This window comes from Phacochoerus africanus, chromosome 1, assembly GCF_016906955.1.
Source record: "Phacochoerus africanus isolate WHEZ1 chromosome 1, ROS_Pafr_v1, whole genome shotgun sequence".
Taxonomy (NCBI): domain Eukaryota; kingdom Metazoa; phylum Chordata; class Mammalia; order Artiodactyla; family Suidae; genus Phacochoerus; species Phacochoerus africanus.
The window spans coordinates 44546702-44567421 of record NC_062544.1 but is presented as its reverse complement, the minus strand read 5'-3'; the positions used below and the strand labels follow the sequence as shown (position 1 = coordinate 44567421).

General features: G+C 39.5%; 1 pseudogene; it reads right to left on the bottom strand.

The window, feature by feature from the left end:
* Positions 1 to 216: 216 nt before the first annotated feature.
* LOC125114787 (DNA-directed RNA polymerase II subunit GRINL1A-like) lies at positions 217 to 1118 on the bottom strand (annotated as a pseudogene).
* Between the last annotated feature and the right edge of the window lie 19602 nt (positions 1119 to 20720).

The following is a 20720-nucleotide window of genomic DNA, read 5'->3' as shown; positions in this document are numbered from 1 at the left end:
TTGCCTAAGGATCCTGAAATTTAATACTCCATCTGCTATTTAAAACCTTTCCATTATTTGGCTAAAAAAACTAAAGCATTTTTAACATGAATCCTCCACTCCAGTCAGGCTAGTTTCACTATTTCCACAATAAGCTCATTCTTAAGTACAAGTACTTCTCACACCAAGGCCACCAAATTTTGGAGTTGAATAAATTTTATGCTCCTGTGACAAGCCTGTTTCCGATGGTACTTACACATTGGTTTTAACTTTATGTGGTGGGGGCAGAGGATCTTTGACTAGCATTTCTGACACTTCCATGTAATGAGGCTTCTTCTGCGACTCACGCCAAAGGCCAGTCAAATTCTCCGGACTTGGGTTTCCTTCCAAGTGGTGTTCACCAGGGTCTGTAATAGTGATCCTTTGCAATCTATCAATAAACAGGTTGTCCAAGCTGCTAGAATGATTCTCTGCTTGACTTGAAATGTGATGTTGAGGGAGGCACTCACTGGCTTCGGATGAGGAAGGCACAGCGGCTCTGCTGCTGGAAGGTGGGCACTTGCTCACTGAGTGTTCAGGCTCAGGGGCCTCAGCATTGCCTCCAGGAGTAGCATGGACCAGGCCCTGCTGTGAGGTTGTCTGAGATGAGGTGATGGTAGCTATAGAGGAGCAGCCAGGAACTAGTGATGAAGTACCAAGTATCTGGTCAGAATTCTGGGCTGTATCTGTGGCCACATCAATAACCTGTAATTGCTTTTGTCCTCTGCTTACAGTCTAAACTAACAGGATGAAAGAGGTCACTACCTCCTCTAACTTCTTCATGTTCTTCAATGGCAACTTTCAGTTTGGCGACAGAGTCTATGATCTTTTTACCTTTGTCGGGCAATTTGCAGATGAATTTTACATTGTGCAAAAGTCTCACCTGGCGCCTTCAACGTCTCCAGCAGCTCTGCCAAACTCCGCTGGCCCAAGTCCTCGGCAGCTTGGGGCTCGAAGCCGCGAGGCAGCGAGGACATTCTGCGGGGGCTGTGGCTGGCGAGGCGGCGGGCACTCGACGTCTGCGATGGCTCCCTGTGCAGGCGCCGATCCGCAGCCGGCGGGGACTCTGGCCAAAGAGCGGGAGTCGCCATTTTCCTGGAAGAACCTAAATGTTTTATATGATTGTATTTTCATCTCTGCAGCAACCTTATGAGATGGTGCTAAAATAGATGAGGGAATGGAGGTTCACAGGTGAACTAAGTACTGAAGCTGGGACTCAAGATTATGTGTTACTAGTTCCAAAGCCCATGCCTGTTTTTTCCACTACATTATGGGGTTTCGTTGTTGTTGTTGTTGTTGTTGAAAACAACACTTTTAGAAACTTTCCAGTAACTCTGAAATTCAGTTTGGGGGGCATTACATTATGTGCCTCCATGCTGATGGGACTCACAGCTCATGGGTGAGATACAGATGAAACTTGGTTCACTTCATTTACCTTGATAAGTCATCAAAGTCTTGCAAAGCACTTGTTGGAGGGAAAGTGAAAAGGCTCATCAGGACCGACATTTATTGAGTGTTTACCACATGCGGGCCCTACACTAAGCCAGTATATGTGTTACTTTCTTTACTCACCCCAGCAACTCTATGAGATATGAACTGTTCTTATCCTCATTTTAGAGATTAGAAAGTTGAAGCACGAGTTTACATAACTTTGCTCAAGGTCATGCCTTATATTTAACTGTTCCAATGCCCCTATTTAGACATAATTTACACATAAGAATTATGCCTGATCACTTATGGTGACGCCTAGATGAGCAAATCCCTTAGAGATGAGAAATTCCCTTTAAAAAGCAAAGCCAGATCTTATCCACCATGGGCCTGAACTGCTAGCCTGTGCCTGGGGTGACAGCACACTTCTGTCCCTGCCAGAGTCTGAGGGCATATGTGACCCCTGCCTGTCCCCAGGAACAGCTGTAAAGTTTTCAACAAGGGCCATCCTTCCTCTTTCATCTTGGGGCTCCCTTCTTCCACTTCAGATACTCAGGTATCCTCTTGTCCTCATCACCCCCCTCCTCCTTCATAGGACAGGCTCTGATGCCAGACATCTTGCGGGGATTGCTTAGACTTTGCCTGGAACTTATTCACACCAAAGACCACACACATTTATGTACTTGCATCTTCTCCTTTTAAAAAAATGATTATATTGTAAAGGGAAGTCTTGGCATCCAGGAATACTTAGGAAATCCCGGGGAGAAGAGAGCCTAAGGGGGAACTGGATGGTCCTACTCCAGAGCCTGTTCCTGTAAAAGTAGAGGCTTCCTTCATAGCCTCTGACACTTCCAGCATGGTGACAGAGGCTGGGGAGGCTTTTTTCCAGGGAACACATGCTCTCCTCTTGCCCAGGACAAGGGCTGGGGCTCCTCTTCTGCTTACTGCCTCTACAAAGCAAAGGTTTCATTCTCTTTCCTAGTGGTCCTATCACAATTTAGCATCTCTCCTCTCTTCCCTCTGCTTCGAGATCTGAGGAAGCATATTCTACTGTTTTCTGGCATTTTTATCCAAATTTCAGTCAGTAAAGTACTGAATTAATTTTAGCTAATATCCTAAAACATATCTTCATACCTCTTATTTTTATCCATCTCTAGGTATAAAGTTTCTGATAAGTGAAAGGGCCATTAGGTACTACCTCCTCGTTAGCAAAGGTTTTCGGTACTTTAATAAAAGTTTCTGTGGGAATATTTTACACATTTCAAACTTGATATTCAAATTCAAATATATTCAACCCAGCAAAGAGACGGAAAATGTCACTACCTCTCTTCATCTGGTCGTGGCTAAATCTCTCACATGGGATGAAGGAGAAATGTGCAGAAATACACAGAAAAATACCTGCTGGGTTTTGTGAACCTACGTGCTTCTGCTTTTGATCTCAACTTTACATATTCCTTCTTTCTTCTTCATGTTACATATTTCTTTCTTTTCTTTCTTAACCTGACTTATGTAAATTCTGCTAGCCTGTTGTAAAGACACAGTATGTATGGTAGCACTTTCTGGCTACCACACTTCTCTGCTCTCTAGCTCACTGTGCAAGCCTTAGTCATTCTCTAAAATCCCAGATCTTAGTCCACTCTTCATGAACCTTCCCAGACCTCTTCAGTTGCCATTCATTTCCTTATCTTGGGAACCCCACAACACCCATAAAAGAGCAACTCGTTTCAGCAATTAGCAGTACACTGCTGGCAACTATTATTCCACATATGGACATTTTCTCTTTTTTCAATGACATTGGTCGTTTCTTAAAAGAAGGTATTTTTGTTTTCCCACATGTAAATTCCAATACAAAGTAGACACTTGGTAAATGCATATTGAATAGATGAAGGCACTTGATCTGTCTCAAAGGGACGGCCCTAGACTTGATTTGATTCAGAAGAAAGTACAGCTCAAAGGAATGCTATTGTTTTGCCATTTCTTCACAGTGGAAAGTCCCAGCCAGTTATCAATTAATGGTGAGTATCAAAGCCACAAGTATCTAGTGCTTTACAGGGGACAACTTCTGGAGATAACTCCACAGACAAAGACTATTGTGAAACAGGTTGAATGTGGACACCATTTACTCCCTCTCTGGTCTCAGGCTAATCACTTAACTCTTGCAATGCCACATGTGGAAAATACATTCTGCTATCAGTCTTGTCTGAGTTAATAAGCCTGTGTTCCGTGTTCCAGAGGTGCATGGACTCCTGGCCTTGTGAGTCTGTGCATTTAAGAATCTTTGGGTAAAAAGCAATGATACAAACACAAAGGATCCATTATTAGCATCATCATATTGACATTCCCATATTGTGTCAGGTCAGGGGAGGATGAAACAAGGGCACAGCCTGGACAAGTGACAAGGCATATTAACAGTGGGAGCAACAGTGCTGGGTAAACAGTTGTAAATCCCCAATACTGAACTTTGTTAACATTTTACCGAATGCTTTGTCCCTTTTAAGCAAGCTGCAAAGCAAGAATGAATTCACACAGCCTCCTAGGAGGGCAATGTGATTACTCTGTTTATGTGGAAGATCACAAATTAATCACAAGCTAATTTGTAGCTTGATGTTCACCAAGCTGGATTTAGAAACTAGGCACCACTTTGCTTAGAGGCTTGGAGGAGACAGCTATTGGTAGAGGAGGCACATTTTTAAAAAAGGAGCCTGTTCTTCCCAGTACTTGAAAGGGAACTCGGCAGTTGGCCTGAAGAAAGCTACCCATCTCTCTTTATGGTGTCCTCTGGTGATTTATTTCATTCTTCCTGCCCCATTAGGGGCAGCATTCTAGGACCCCAGCATCCTAGGTCTGCAAGGCTCTGATGGTGTCTTCCCAGAAGAGCAGCATATCATGGGTCACTGATGATGGAAGCTTACTTTCAAAGGACATGCAGGAGGATATGATTTGGGGGCAGAATCCTAGAATATTAACATTTTGTTAAATATAAATGGCCAAAGAGCTGATTTTGCTAAGACATTTCAGGGGGAAGTTTCAAATTGTCATGACTGCCATCTATTAAGGGGCAAGGTGTCACTAATTCCCAGTGGATTAAAAGCACTGCTAGTTTTTCTCAGGGACATTTCCAATTTGGAAAGACTGTCAGTTTAAAAACACAAATTAAATGTTGTCTTTGAGAGGAAACAAAGCCTCAAGGAATTAAACTACTGGCTGTTAAGTGAGATTTTTCTTAAGAAATCCTTCAACTGTGTGTTCTAGAAAGGACTGTGTGTTTAGAGCAGAGGGAGAGGGGTAAGGAGGAGAGGAGTTGAGAAGGAGGACTTGTCTCTGAGGAATGCAGCCTCAGGATACTCAGGCAAATTGCTACAAAGGAGGAATCTGACAGAGGAACTGCAGACATGAACTCAATCTCTTGAGGTGTCTGAATCAAAACATGTTTTATGACTTTGATGATAAAAAATAAATAAATCTATATATTTAGAAGGTTAAGATAATGAAGATCAAAGCTACAAAATTTGGATGAAAAGAAGATCACTGTCATGTTTTAAGTTTTGGAAAAGAAATGATGAAATGACCCTTGGATCACATGGCTAAAAGTGGATATTTGGGTGCTTCAAAAAAAGAGAATTTCACAAACTTTTACACAGAAAATTCATCATAGTAATGCATAAAAAGCATATGAATTCATGTTGCATGAAAGGAAGTTTAAAGTACGAATCTATTATTAATGAAATAGCCACTGTAATGGCTATTTATCCATTGTTTACAAACCCATACAATTATAAGATGAAAAATATATCACTATAAATATATTGGACTCTTTTCCATTCACTTACTTAAAGAAATTCTTTAATATCTGTTGCTTATGTTCACCTCACTCCTGAGAAAGAGCAGATTTTATCTCCATCTTATTGTTTGAGAAGGCAGGGCACAAAGAGGTTAAGCAGCACAACAAGGTCAAGTCTAGTTGATAGTATTTCCTAGATCTTGGCCTGTGGATACCCTGAGACTCTCCACCAGACCACAACTTGCTCTCAAACCAAATATTCTGAAGTACCCAAGCCTACCAACGAATGAATATCAAAATGAATCTTGAAAGAGCCTGAAGTACAAAGGAAACTAGGAAATACAATCTACAGCCATGTTTAAGTCTTATCCAGGCTGGCTTCAGGATGTTCAAATGAATTTTGATGAATACAGAGGAATTTCTATGAATTGCTAGGGGTGTGACAGGAGTAGCACCTCACTGTCCACTGGGACAACTTTTGGTACATTCATTTGGCTTCAGAAAGCAGTCTTGAGGGACCATAAGAATATAACAGCACAGGTTTTAAGGACACACTGTGCTAGGATTTGCAAGACCTATGTGAGTTCAGACAAGTTATATAACCTTCTTGAACACCCACATCCTCATCTACAAAATAAAGAGGTTGTATTCATTGATGTCCTTCCCACTTTAATATGTTATGGTTTCATGAAGCAAGACTTAATTTAGCACCTAGAAAGATCCTTAGCGCACACAAAGTAACTCCATCCAGAAGGAAACTGCCTTTTCGGCCTGTTTTAGGACTTGTTTAGGGATTTATCGCAATAGTCAGTGACAGCCTTTGTTGGCTGCCAATTGTCTGGACAGTCCTAGGTTAGATGCTGGCATGGTCCTTAGCTGGACAAGTCAGGGGAAGAGCTGCAGAAGTAAAGGAGGGACACTGTGGGAGAAAAGTGACTCAGAAATGAGACTGTTCTCTCCATTCAACTCTCAAGTCTCTAAACTGGGCTCCTATTGTGGAAATTAGACCTTTGAGCAGTGTTCCATGTGTTTATTCTACTTGTATCAAAGAGGCTTTCATCTCCCTAGAGCAAATTATTAACACATTCCACCAAAGATGTGAGGGTGGAGGCCTGGCCTTGGAGAAAAAAAAATAATCACATCATAATAAAGAGCTGCCCGAATCATGAACTTAAGAAAAACTAACATAAAAGTCTCCACTTCTAATGACAGTGGTTGGCCAGATGCCAAGGTCCTTGTGCCCAAGAGAGCATGGCGGGCTGATTTCTTGTCTGTAGGCTGACCCTTGTGCCCAGGAATTTTCCATTGAAAGGCTGGTGGTGTGGGAGGTGGGGGCCTTTGTAGGCTCAGCAGGTTGAGGCTCTTGCAGCCAGTTCCCTTCACCCTTAGCTGGAAACCAGATTTTGTTGGCTGAGTGAACTGTGACTCTTGGTTCTAGGCATTATATCTTTGCTCTCAAGATTGTTTGGCTGGGGAGAGAGGGGAGAAAAATAAAGAGGAAACAAAACAAAATAAAAAACACCCAACACTCTCAGATATATCCAAGAGAAGAAACAGATATAAAATAAGCAGAGCAATTGTTTCAGTTTCACTAATGGATTATTCCTCAAGGCAAAAGGCTATGGGGGAATAGTTTCTAGATAGAGATTATGCCACTTTCTAGAGCAAGTGCATTTAATTTACAGAAGCCATGTGGTGCCTAGGCACCTCCTTTGAGATGCAGCTTGAATATATGTGGTAAAAGGGCCTAACACAAAAGAGAATACAAGGATTTATTTACTGCTGTTGAAAACCAGGACCTAGAGTCTGACTTTGTTTTTGTTTGCCTTTTAAAAAAATGTTTTGAAGTAATACCAAAATATATGATACTCTAGAGCTCATGTTCAGCAACTGTGACAACTAAGACTCATGAGCAGCCATGAATATGTTATTTGACATTCGTATCGGTTTTCTCCACTGGGGGGTAGAGGAGCATCAGAAAGAACAGAGAAAGTGAGAATACTGGGGGACTTGAAATGCTTCATCCAGCCAGTGGGTCCTTGTGTGAAAACAGGGTAAGATTTTCAGTCCTCTGCTTGGCCATGTGAAATCAAGCGTTTCCCTGTGATGTGAGGAGGGACTTCTGACACTTGTGAAGATGGATAAGTATCTTTTGTGATGATCAAAACCAGTCCCTTAATGAGAAGGGAGCTCAAAAATACCATTTCACCTATTTCACATATAGATTTTTAAACTTCGGCTAATCGTGTTAAGGACCGTTTGCTTGTCACTTGACTGTTTCAGAATGTGTCTCACAACATCATCTGTGCTATTGCTATAATTATTTGCATTAATGTATTGAGACACTGAGGCTCAGCATGTGTATAATCTGCCGAAGTTTCTCTATCATCATTAATCTATACCCTCAGTTCCCAACAGGGAGCTAATACCACCCACCCAACCAACTCCTGGGGGGCCTTTGGTGGTATGTGGAGACAGTCTTGGTTGTCTTAGTTAAGGGGAAAAGTGCCATTGGCATCAAGTGTGTAGAGGCCAGGGATGCTGTTAAACATCCTAGAAAGTACAGAACGCCCTACCCTCCACCATGACAAAGAATTAATTCTCCATTCCCAAATGTACTAAGCACCAAGACTGAGAAAACATGCTCTACATATTCTCACTTTAAAGTTCCTCTTTGAAAAAAAATAAATAAATAAAGTTCCTCTTTGACTTCAGTTAGCATTTCTAAACTGACAAAGGGCAAATCCATTTTATTTCCCAAACTCCATACATTTTCTTTCTTCACTAATTGCCTAACAGAGGCCACTATCTGGTTGTTACGTGGGAAGCTTAAACACAACATGACCAAAATAAATCTCCATGTCCTATATTCTGATCTTGATCATAGGCCCTATCATCTAGGGTTTCTCTAGTTGGAAACATGATTGCCATTCTTGACCTCTTCCTTCCTGTTTTCTCCTCACTCAGCCAATCCAATCACCTGACCAGCCTTTCAGAAACACCTGAGAAACATCTCTCTCAAGTGATGTTTCTTCTCCTTATCACTGATACCATTTTAGCATTGGTAAAGCCTCATCTCAGGATAAACTTCTGTCACCTTAGCTTGGTAAACCATACCAGGCACTTTTCTTAGGCCCATGAGATATCATCACCATCTCCATTTTAAAGGTGCACAGAGATTAAGTGGCTAGTCAATGAAGGAAGCTGGGTTTGGACCCAGGCCAGCCTCTGTGCTGTCAGCTACTATGCTCTGCTACCTCTCCATTTATCATCCAAGACTCAACTACCATCTTTTCTGGCAGGAGTCATATATTCCAATTATTCTAAAAACTTTATTCCTGGAACTTTCTAGAGCTCTTCACATTTCTGTGCCATTGAAGATTACGTTTCAAACAAACAAACAAAAAAAGGTAAAGAAAGAAAATGATGCTTCCATCATCTGGAATACCCTTCTTTCTTCTGGCTAGCTCCTACGCATCCTCTATAATCTCACTCATATATGAGCTCTTCAAGGGCAGGAATCATGTCTTGTTTATTATTCTTAATCTCTAGCACTATATCTTTTCTATAATAGGTATCCAAATATTTACAAAATATAAGAATAGACTATTTCTCTTTCTCTACTTCCAAAGCAAAGCTACTCTGAAAATATTTTCCAGTGAAAGCAGCTCCATTGATATCTCCTTCCTACCTCAAGGCAACTGATCAGAAGTTAATGCTTGCACATGGGTATATACAAAGGCAAATTTATTTAAAATATATTGATTATATGAATTCAATATATACATTGTACTGATTACATGAATTCAAAGAAGTGGAATCAGCAGGGTTCTGAAGAGCACTGAACATTTCTAATTTGTTTATGGCCCCAAGTTTCTGCTTTGATTTGAAAATAAATCTCTTCTCTTTGTCCTGGTTAAACTATAACTTGTTATAACAGAGTAATTTGTTTCAAATAATTTATTTCAGAGTGTAGGAAAAATTCAAAAGATGTTTATATTGGAAAGTTTACCCCAAGTTCACGTTATTTTAACAACTTTCATCTTCCTCTCCCTTGTTCCCCCAAACCATATGCAGTTGAAGAAAAGACACAATATGGTACAAGGATTTAAGGTCATCCTAACTTCTATTTCCAGGATGATTGCCATAGGCATGTGAGAAGACAAATATTTCCTGGTAAACATCGTTTTTGTCATCAGCAAAAGAAGGACATATATTGTGTAGAAAGAAATCATTTGGAAAGACCATAAAGTCTTTATGCTCAGAAAAAAGATCTGTTAATCCCCAACTTAATTCCCACAAACCAATAGCAATTAAAAAATAATGACAAGAACTAAAGATAAAAAAATACCATTAAGAACTAGGGGAAGGAAGATGTGAGACTGGGCCCCAGACATGATTATTGTAGACAAAGCATTGCTCTGAGGTTGGGAGAGTTAAAATGAAGAGTAAGATATGGTCCTTGTTCCTCAGAAGATGTGGGTAAGTGCAATAAAGACCATTCTTTCCTGTAGATTTTTAGTAACCTAGGGTCAAATTCTGCTTTTTTTTTTTTTGACATGACATTTTCTCTCTTTTTTTTTTCTTGCCAAATGGGATGACTGTTCAGGATGAACACATTTTATGTGATAGTTCTAGTAAACTCTCCCAGGAGGATCTTAGCTTTGTCTCTGAAAATCCATAAATCCCAGGTAGAATTATAGTCATTGGTACTCTTTCTAAGTGTTCCCAGGGAATGGATAAGCTAGTCACAAACAGAGTAGTTAACGTGTAAAACTGCTAACTAAATGTCTACCCACCAGGAAAGTGAAAAGATCTACTATTCCTTTTGTTATCTACGTACCCAATAATTCCCACAGCAGTGCCAGCTCTATTTAATGGTGTATTTTCTTTAGATCATTTCTCATACGACTTTGTAGAAAATCAGGGAGTAAATGTTCTCCTTTTGGGCATAACTGTTCCATCCTAAAGACTGGCTAAAATGGTTATAGAGGCTGCTCTTGGCTTTCTAAAGCCAGAATTTTTATTAGCATGCCTTTTATGGCTATACCTCTTGCTTGGAATACTTCCTCATTCCACCTTTCTAGTGCCCCCTTCATCTAGTTCACTATTACTTCAAGGTCAACTTAAAATCACTGCATTTCAGCAGCTGAACAGATAGATGAGGTTGGGGTTTTTGGTGAGACCATTCATTCTTAACCCTAGCTACACATTAGAACCACTTAGAGGAGTTTCTAAAAACTACTAATAACTGGGCTTACTTTGGATCAATTAAATATGATTATCTAGGGTGGGTATGGACATTGGTACTTTAAAAAATATCCCCAGGTGCTGTTAATGTGTAGCCAGTGTTAAGAACCTCTGTTTTAGAGCCTAACTCCTTGCATATCTCCACAGCCATTCTGAGCGACTTGTAAATATTGGTTCAATGCCTCTCTTTATCACCATATCATATAATAAAGTGGGGAATTTTGCTCCCCAGGAGGTCTCTGTGTGAGAAAGAAGAGCTCATTTTCCAGGTGTTCCCCTCCTTACAAGCAAGACAGGAAATCTGCTGGGGGTGGGGGTGCTGTTTGGATCTCTTGGGAGTGCTTCTCTAGTCAAAACTACAGACTGGTTCATTTTTTATCTTTTTTATTTTTTATATGATTTTTTCCCATTATAGCTGATTTACAGTGTTCTGTCAATTTTCTACTGTACAGCAAATGTGATGCAGTCACACACACATGTATATACATTCTTCTTCTCACATTATCCTCCACCATGCTCCATCATAAGTGACTAGATATAGTTCCCAGTGCTGTATAGAAGGATCTCATTGCTTATCCATTCCAAAGGCAGTAGTTTGCATCTATCAACCCGAGATCCCAGTCCACCCCATTCCCTCCCCTTCCCCCTTGGCAACCATGAGTCTGTTCTCCAACAGACTGGTTCACTTTTAAGCTTAGTTTTGGCTGCTGACCTGTGCTTGTTTGAAAGTGACCCCGTGAAGAGACTGGGCAACATGGATATTAAATGAATGAATGAATGAATGTGTGAGTGATTAAGGGAGTCACTGAGAAATTAATACCTTTTTTTAACACTCAACTTCTAATTTTCATGTATAGTCTCTCATCATAAGATGACTTTCAACAAACAGTTTTTTCATTCCTTGCAGGAACTGGCCCACATACCTAATTGCTATTGAAAATCTGCACTTGGAAGTTTAAAAGATGTTTTGGATTTAAAGTCCAAAACTGACCTTCTGATCCTTCCCTTCCCCAAACCTGCTCCTACCAGAGGTTTAACCACCTCAGCTGCTCACATTACAGACTTTGAAGGCATCCTTGATTCTTCTCTTTCAATTACTGCTTGTCTAATTTAGCTGTCAATGCTAATGCTAAGACAGGTCAGCTACACCATATAAATGTACCCCACATCTAAACACATCTGGCCACATTCATTGCCTTTCCCTGCTCCAAGTCTCTCTCTTGCTTGCAGTTTTACAACAGCCTCACCATTGATCTTTCTGCTCTTGCTCCCTTCAGTCAATCTCTGATCTTGCAGCCAGAGACATCCTGTTAAATGCTAAGTCAGAGTACATCATTTCTCCACTTAAAACCCTCAGAGGCCCCTTATTTCATCAGTAGAAACCAAGAACTTTGAAAAGCTTTTAAGACACTATACAAACTGGTTCTTTATTTCTTTGTCCACATCTACTACCAGGATCCTCCTTGATTCCCTATGCCCTGACCTAGCCACACTAGTCTCCTTGAATGTTAATCCTCAAATGTAATCATGCTTCTGCCTCAGGGCCTTTGCACTTGCAGTTTCCTCTATCTGGATACTTATTCCAAATGTCCACACAACTCATTCCATCACCTCTCTCGGCAATTTACTCATCTGTCACAGTCACATTTCGGCCTACTCTGAAGAAGCTACCTAAAATGACAATGTCCTCAACATTCCCTATACCTTGTTCCTGCTGCATTTCCTCCATACTATGTATTTTATTTATGTGTTGTATTTCTTCTCTCCCTCCCTCAATTAGAATGCTTCATCAATGAGAGGAGGAATTTTTGTTTACTTCTTTGCAGCTATATTCAAAGTGCTTAGAACACTGACATTCTGGACTGCTCTCAGAAATATTTAACAAGATTAATGAAATAAAGAACAGCAGGTTGTTTCTAACATGGAAACATAGAGGTAATAGAGCATTATAAGCTTTCCCTCCCTCATCCTTCACCATTATTCCTTTCTCAGCTTACCTTTGCTCCTTTTATTTTTTTTTTATTTTTGTCTTTTGTCTTTTTAGGGCTGCACCTGCGGCATATGGAGGCTCCCAAGCTAGGGGTGGAATTGGAGCTATAGCTGCTGGCCTACGCCACAGCCACAGCAACGCCAGATCTGAGCCACATCTTCAACCTACACCACAGCTCATGACAACGCTAGATCCTTAACCCCCTGAGTGAGGCCAGGGATTGAACCCACAACCTCATGGTTCCTAGTTGGATTCGTTTCCACTGTGCCATGATGGGATCTCCTCCTGCGTCTTACTTCTTAAACCTAGTATTTCTTGGAAGTTGCATGACTACAGACCACTCTCCATTTTCAGTCTGCAGTGCTAGTTCTTGGACTAGAAGTGCACCGAGTATTGTAGAATATTGCATTTCACTAACGGTAAATTCACTTCAACTTCTTTTCTGAATTCTCAGCTCATGTTAAAACTTCCCTGTTTAAGAAGCCACCATTGAGATTTTGGGGGTAAGTATTCTGAAAGTCCATAATAAATACCCAAGTAAATCCATCTGGATTTTTTTAAGTATTTTTAAGTTATTGCTATTCACTCAATGAAGCACTCTGATCATAATGTAGGTGCATGGTGCTCAAAGACATAATTCTCAAAAACGCAACATTTTTTATATTGATTTTCTTCTTGTTTGGGTAACCCACTGATATATACCACAGGATGGAGAAAACAGAGATATGAGGTAACAGGAACAGTTTGAGTAAGATCCTGAAAGAAAGAGTACACAAGATGACACAAGTTTTGAAGGGAAAGTGGGGACTGGCCAGAAGCTCAGATTCAAGCCTCTTGGAGTAGCCAGATAATAACTGCACTAGATGCCAAACCAGACACTTCCGAATGTCATGGGACACATGATCTGCAAAGAACTTCACAACCAACTTAGGCCAATCTCTTCATTGAGGAAACTGAGGCCCTAAAAAGGGAAAAGTAGTGGGCAGCAGGACAGGCACTGACTTAAAACAGCTCTTGAGTTCTGCTTGGGGCCAACTGGTCCAGAATACAGAAGACATGCCCCCAAGGTTGGCATAGGATCAGCAGATATGGCTGTAGTGGAACTACAGACACCCAGCAGGAAAACAGCTTCAGGGAAAGAAAACAACCCATATTTCAGATGGCTCAGAGTAAGTCTGCCCTGAGTAAAGCTAGCAGCCTTGGCCTGGGCTGCAATTCCCCTCCTTAAGGCTAAGAGTAAGGATGAGAGCAATTCTGGGTTGGGAAGGGTGAGGACCTTGAGGTGAAACAATGGATGGGATGGAAACTCTCCCAGAGTCAGAGCTGTTGTTACTGTTCCTACTGCAGCTGTTCTAGACAATGGTACTACCAGGCTGAGTGTGGGTGTGTTCTTTCCTGACACTGACGATGATAATGGCCCTCTATTAAAATGTTTTGGACTTCATCATCACTCCTTGTATATTAGCCTTCTTGAAACTTCTATTTTGGGTGACCTCCAGCCAACAACAAGCCCTCCCATTTCTATACAATTGCTTCCTGGCTTGGGTTGGAATCCAACATAGAAGAGTCAGGGGAGGAGACTTGCTTCACAAGGGCTAATTTTCTGTCCTTGCAGCTCCTGGCAGCCCTCCCCTCTGGGCTTGCCTCCCTGCTGCTCCAGCCTCCTGATCAGGCACTCTGCCCTGTCTTGGGCTCTCTGCCCATACTGCACCCTATGGATGAAGGAAGGGCAAGTTTTACTCCATGGGTCCAGGTCTCCTGCTCTAACCATTTCCCTTGGCAGGCCAGTGACTTTCAAGGACTCAAGCTGTCAAGAGGCTTCTCTAGGAAGACACAGCAAGCCTGTGCAAGGCCAGCGTCAGCACACATAAGTATGGGACCCTCAGGATGCTCGGGTAACACAGCACCATCTGAGCTGGACCTGCTATACCTCTTTTCACAGTATCCTTGTCTTTGAAGGTCTCCAATCCAAGCGACACAGGAGAGAAAGAAAAACACTGGACCCAGGTTTCAGAACCATGTCCAAACATCTTTTCTGACCTATTGTGGCAGATTCCAAGGGGAACTTGAAAATGACTAAAAGTGAAAGGCTAGGTTTTTAATGAAATATGAAAGTAACTGAGATAAATCATGTCAAACAAGAAAGCTAAAAGTCAATTTAAGAAAGTTCTTTAAGTCCATGAAGGGAATTCATCAGAGTTAAGGGACAAAGTAAAGAAAATGGCTTGTATTAGAAAAATGATCAGATGTGAAAGGATGTGTTTATTTAGAGAGGTTTCTGGGAGACTGTTGGAAGTTTCTTTCTTTGGTGATATATTCATACACAGATTGAATATAACCCCAGAACTGGTAGCAATCTTGAAAAAGAAGAGAAAATTTGGAGAACTCACATTTCTCAATTTCAAAATTTACTACAAGGCTACAGTAATCAAATCAGGGTGACTTATAACTCAATGGAACAGGATTGAGGGTCCAGAAATAAACCCTTATATTTACACCAAAATTTGTGTATCCATCCAGCTGTTCATAGATATTTAGGTCATTTCTGGTTTCTGGCTCTTACAAATAGGGCTCCTATGAATGTTTGTATATATGTCTTTGTATGGACATATGCTCTCTTTTCACCTGTAAATACCAAGGAGTGGGTTGGCCTTATATAATAAATATATGTTCAACTTTTTTTTTTGCATTTTTTTCTTATTGTGGTAAAAAAATACACAGCACAAAATTTACTATCTTAATCATTTTTAGGTGTACAGTTCAGTAGTGTTAAGTATGTTCACATTGTTGTGAAACAGTTTTCCAGACTTTTTCATCTGACAAATCTGAAACTTTATATCAAGTAATGATGCCTCCTTTTCCCTCCCTACAACCCCTGGTAACCACCATTCTATTTTCTGTTTCTATGAATTTGACTACTTGAGATATCTCATATGAGTGAAATCATATAGTATTACCTTTTTGTGTTGTAGCATGTGACAGAATTTCCTTCCTTTTTAAGGCTGAGTAACATTCCATTGTTTATATATGCCACCCTCGGTTTATCTGTTCATCTGTCCAGGGACATCTGGTTGCTTCTACCTCTTGGCCCGTATGAATAATGCGACTATGAACGTGGTGTGCAAATCTCTCTCTCTCTGACATGGGTGTGCAAGCTTTAAAGAACTGCCAAACTATTACCTAAAGTGGTTATACCAAATTATATTCTTAGCAGTAACGTATGAAAGTTTCAGTTCATCTACATCCTCATCAATATTTGGTATGGCTAGTCTAATTAATTTTGGCTCTTCTTATAGGTGTGTAGTGGTATCTCACTGTGGCTTTAATTTGCAGTTTCCTAATGAATAATGATGTTGAGCATTTTCCCTGTGCTTACTGCTGTCTTTGTGTCTTCTTTGGAAAAGTTGAGGACCTTTGGGTGAAACATTGGATGGGGTGGAAACTCTCCCGAAATCACAGCTGCTTCTTGTTACTGTTCCTGCTGCAGCTGTTCTAGATAATGGTACTGATGGGCTGAGTGTGGGTGTGTCTTGACATTGACTATGATAATGGTCTTCTTTTTCAATGTTTTAGAATTTATCATCTATTCAAGTCTTCTTTTTTGAAGTTTTGTTCTTTATTTTCTTATTATTGAGTTTGAAAGTTCTTTATATGTTTTTAATATAAATCCTTTATTAGGTGATTTTCAATATTTTCTCCCTGTTTGTAACTTGTCTCTGTTTATCTCATGCCTTTAAAGACACAAGTTCTAAATTTTATGAAGTTTAAGTTATCCACATTTTCTTTCATTGATCATATCTCTGGTGTCATATCCCAAAAATCTTTTCCTAATCCAAAGTCACAAATATTTTCCCTGTGTTTTCATCTAGAAGTTTTGTACTTGTAAGTTTTACTTTTAGGTCTATGATCTATTTGAGTTAACTTTTGTATACTGAGCAAATATGATCCATATTTTTGCATGTGGATAACTAATTTTTCCAACAGTTTTCATTTGAAATCCTGCCTTTTCTCCACTGAATTTTCTTTGTATTCTTGTTTAAAGTCAGTTTCCATGTGTGAGTGCACATATATCTGGACTTTCTATTTTATCCTATTGATTTATCTTTATACCACTGCTAAAATATTTTCATACTGTAGCTTTGTAAACCTTGAAATCAGTTAACATTAGCCTTCAAACTTTGTTCTTTTTCAAAGTTGCTTTTGTTATTCTAGGTTCTTTGTGCTTTCACATAAATTGTAGACTTTTAGTCAATTTCTATTATTACTGGAATTTTGATTAGAACTGCATTGAATCTGTAGATCATTTAAGGGGGATCAATTGACATTTCAACAATGCTGAATCATGTGATGCATGAACATGATACATCTCTTCATTTATTTTGATCTTTAACTTCTCTTAGCAATGTTCTGCAATTTTTGCACGTCTGTCAGATTTATCCCTATGATCCCATTATTATTTAATAGTATTTAAAAATTTTTCAGTTTCCAATTATTTATTGCTAACTGAGACTGATTTTTACTTTTACACTTATCTTATTAAAGGCTTCTGTCTCTCCTTTCATTACTAAATGGGTAAGCAGTTAAAAAGTGTTTATTTTGAGAAACTTATTGGCCAAATACTACTCATACAAGTCTGGGAAAAAAAATTCACCACAAGCTTTTTTCATTACCTTCTTACAGGCAGAATCTTTTCCCTGTATCTTTGGATGAGGGGAACACTTCTCTGCAGTTCTTTTCTGGAGCTTCCTGACTTTCTATTGCTGCAAACAAAACCCACAGAGATTGAGCTCCTGGCACAAATGCTACCAGTTTTCTAATCACTTGGCTTTGGCCGCTGAAGGTCATAGAGCTTCCTGGCAGGAAGTGGGGCACAGACGGCAGGTGGCCCTGCCAGAGCAGCTGAAAAAGAGCTCTATTCATGGCAGATTGTAGACCACCAACTCACTGTGACAGCAGTGCATACCTGCCAGCCTCAGGGCAGTCTGATTAGGGTAATTTAGGTTTTGTCTTCAAGCATAATCATTAGAGCTGTCAGCAGCATCCATGATGCTAAAATAAAGAACTGTGTCCAGGGAATGGCAGAGAAGACCTAAATGGGTGCCCCTGCAGGCACGGAAGGCTTAGAGACCATGGATTCATTTCAACTCCAGAACAAACTGACTCAGGAATACTGAATAAGAAAATGTAGTTATGTTCAGTGGAGGTCATGGTGGTCTGAAGACAGATAGGGCTACTATATGGATGAGAGCTCAGAGGTGATCTTCCAGTCCTACAGGTGAATTTCAACAAAATGGTCCATTTTTTTTTTTTTCTCAAAAGCAATGGAACCACAGACTATTTAAGAGCAGAACATGTTGAGATGTAATTATTAATTTGCTTAGCACGATATCTGCTCAACAAAGGCCACAAAAACTTAGAAAGTTTCAGAGAAGACATTGTTGGCTTTTGTAAAACATCAGACTCAGGACTAGAAACTTTATATTAAGTACAAGTGGAGATATTAATAGATTTCAGGAGCAACAGAAAGGGCTTCCATGCTCCCAGCCCACTATGCACATCTGTACCTGAAATTTCATGAATTCCTTTGCTTCTTTTTTATCTACTGAGATGCCAGTATCTCTGGTAGGAAGATAAGTCATTATGCCTTATCATTTAAGCTGGTAGTGTGAATGGACTTATTAGAAAGCTTTTTTTTTTTTTTTTTTTTTTTTCCTGGCCCTTGGAGACTACAACATAAGAGAAATGAAGGAGCTGGAAATCTCATTAAACACCTCAAATTTCACATAGGGCTAGCTCTATAAAAGCCACATAGAAGAATCAAAGGACATGATCAAGAAAGTGAAAAGACAACCCCAGAATGGGAGAAAATTTTTGAAAATCACCTATCTAAAAAGGGTGTAGTATCCACAATAGAATTCTTGTAACTCAACAACAAAAGGACAAAAGCCCAATTAAAACAATGGGCAAAGAATTTGACTACAATTGTTCCAAAGAAGACATACAAATAGTCAAATAAGCACTGAAAAAAATGCTTAACATTGTTAATCACTAGGGGAATGCAAGTCAAAAGCGCAATAAGATACCACTTTACCATCCACCAGGATGACTATAATGGAAAAAATAGAAATTAACAAAGTATTGGTGAGGATGTAGAGAAACAGGAACCCTCACATATTGCTGGTAAGGATGTAAAACAGCACAGCTGCTTGTGGAAAACAGTTTGGAGGTTCCTCAAAGTTAACACAGAAATACCATGTGACACAGCAATTCTTCCCTGGGTATATATAAAAAAAGAACTGAAAACAGATATTCAAAAAAAAAAAAAAACTTGTACACATATGTTCACAACAGCACTATTCACAACAGCCAAAAGGTCTAAACATTCCAAATGTCCATCAACTGAAGAGTGGACAAACACAAAATGGTATTTCTATATAGTACAATACTATAAAGCCATAAAAGGGAATGACATACCCATATGTGCTACAACATGGTTGCACCTTTAAAATATTATGGCACATGGAAAACAAACAAACAGAGACAAAGGTCACACGTTGTATAAATTCCATTGCTATAAAATATTTAGAATAGGCAAGTCCATAAAGACAGAAAGCAGATGAGTAGTTGTCAGGGGCTGGGGTAAAAAGGGAATGGCAAGTTAATAGCTTAAAGCGCTTGAGGTTTCCTTATGGAGTGATGAAAATGTTCTAGAACAGGAGAGTCATGATGGTTGCACAATGTTATGAATGTACTAAAAGACACACAGAATTGTATACTTTCAGATGGTTAAAGTGATAAATTTTATGTATATAAATTTTACCTAAATAAAAAAATAAGTCACATAGAAACTCTATGCATCTTTTAGTTAATGCTAGGGAAAAACCAATATTTGCAAGTGCCCATTCATGGAGAGACAATTCTGTGTTATGAGTGATGTGTAAAGAATATGTCATTAGCCCAGTGTCTACAAAGCCTAGTTAGGCAACAAAGCTTCAAAAGCGTAAACTCTTTTTATTTTTCCTGATGTACTGTCAGGCTGAAACATAGGAATTCAAACCAGAGTGAAGGAAGATGGGCAAGAGAAACAGATTTTTGATACAAGAAACATAAAGGCTAAGAAGCTGAATCAATTTGTCATAGTTGAGGGGAGTGCCAGGAACCAGACCTCAACACAGGACAAGCAGAACAGTAGCAGAGTAACACAGGGTAGTGGTTGTCTACCCTTGAAACAAATGCTTTCTCTCCTGTCATTTCCAGTTCCCGGTCCTTGGACTGTAAAGTATACACACACCTACTCACACAGAAATCAAGCCAGCTATGTACAATACTTGAAATCTGAAAAGTTATTCTAGGTTTATCCAGATATTAAAAAAACAAAACAAAACAAAAAAAAGTGGTTGATTTCCCCCTCCCCCTTTGGTTGAGAGTTTTATTTGTTTGTTTGTTTTGTTTTTTTTTAATTTGGAAAACAAAATGAAATTAGGTACTGCTGAATCAGAGAGAAAGTTCACCGCAAGTACTTTGATTAAATTTGGTGATGCAGCTAGTGGTTTTATAATTTAATATTTACCTACCTATAAACCATAGTTAAAGATACTATATAAAAAGTTTTTTGGGGGTTTTGGGGGTTTTTGTTTGTTTGTTTTTTTTTTTTTCCATGAAAACCTGTTTGACTGGACCAGGACGAGTCAAGGGTCATGAACTTGGTGGTTGTATGGATCACTCAGTTTCTCTCTTTTATGGCTTCTAATTGGCGCCTAGGCAGCCAGCTTGAAAACAGCATCAGGTGAGTTTACTACTAAGGCTGGGGAAAAAATACATTTTAGATCCTGATGATGCACTAATAACTCTGTCATCTTTATATGTTAAAAAGGCATACATCTCTAGGCAGCAATTGTTCAGTGGTCTATATATTTGTGGTAAATGAATGATTCAGGTTATGAAGAAGACACAGAGGATGATGGAAGTTCTAAATTAGGGATAAAATCATTGTTTCCCCCTAGTCTGCATGTTACTTTAGTCCACTTCTAGTTTAAAGACATTCTGAATAACAACAGGACCAATTTACAGTTGAGATTACTAATTGATGATGGAAACTGAAAAAAAGTGGCATGCAGACATTGGTTTAAGAGATCATTCATGCTGGAAAAACTTATTTCCAAATCACTATATTACAGTCTAAAGAACAATTTAAAAAATATCTTGGCTCCATGAAGAAATAAAGAATAAGATTCCTATTGCGTTATTAGGTAT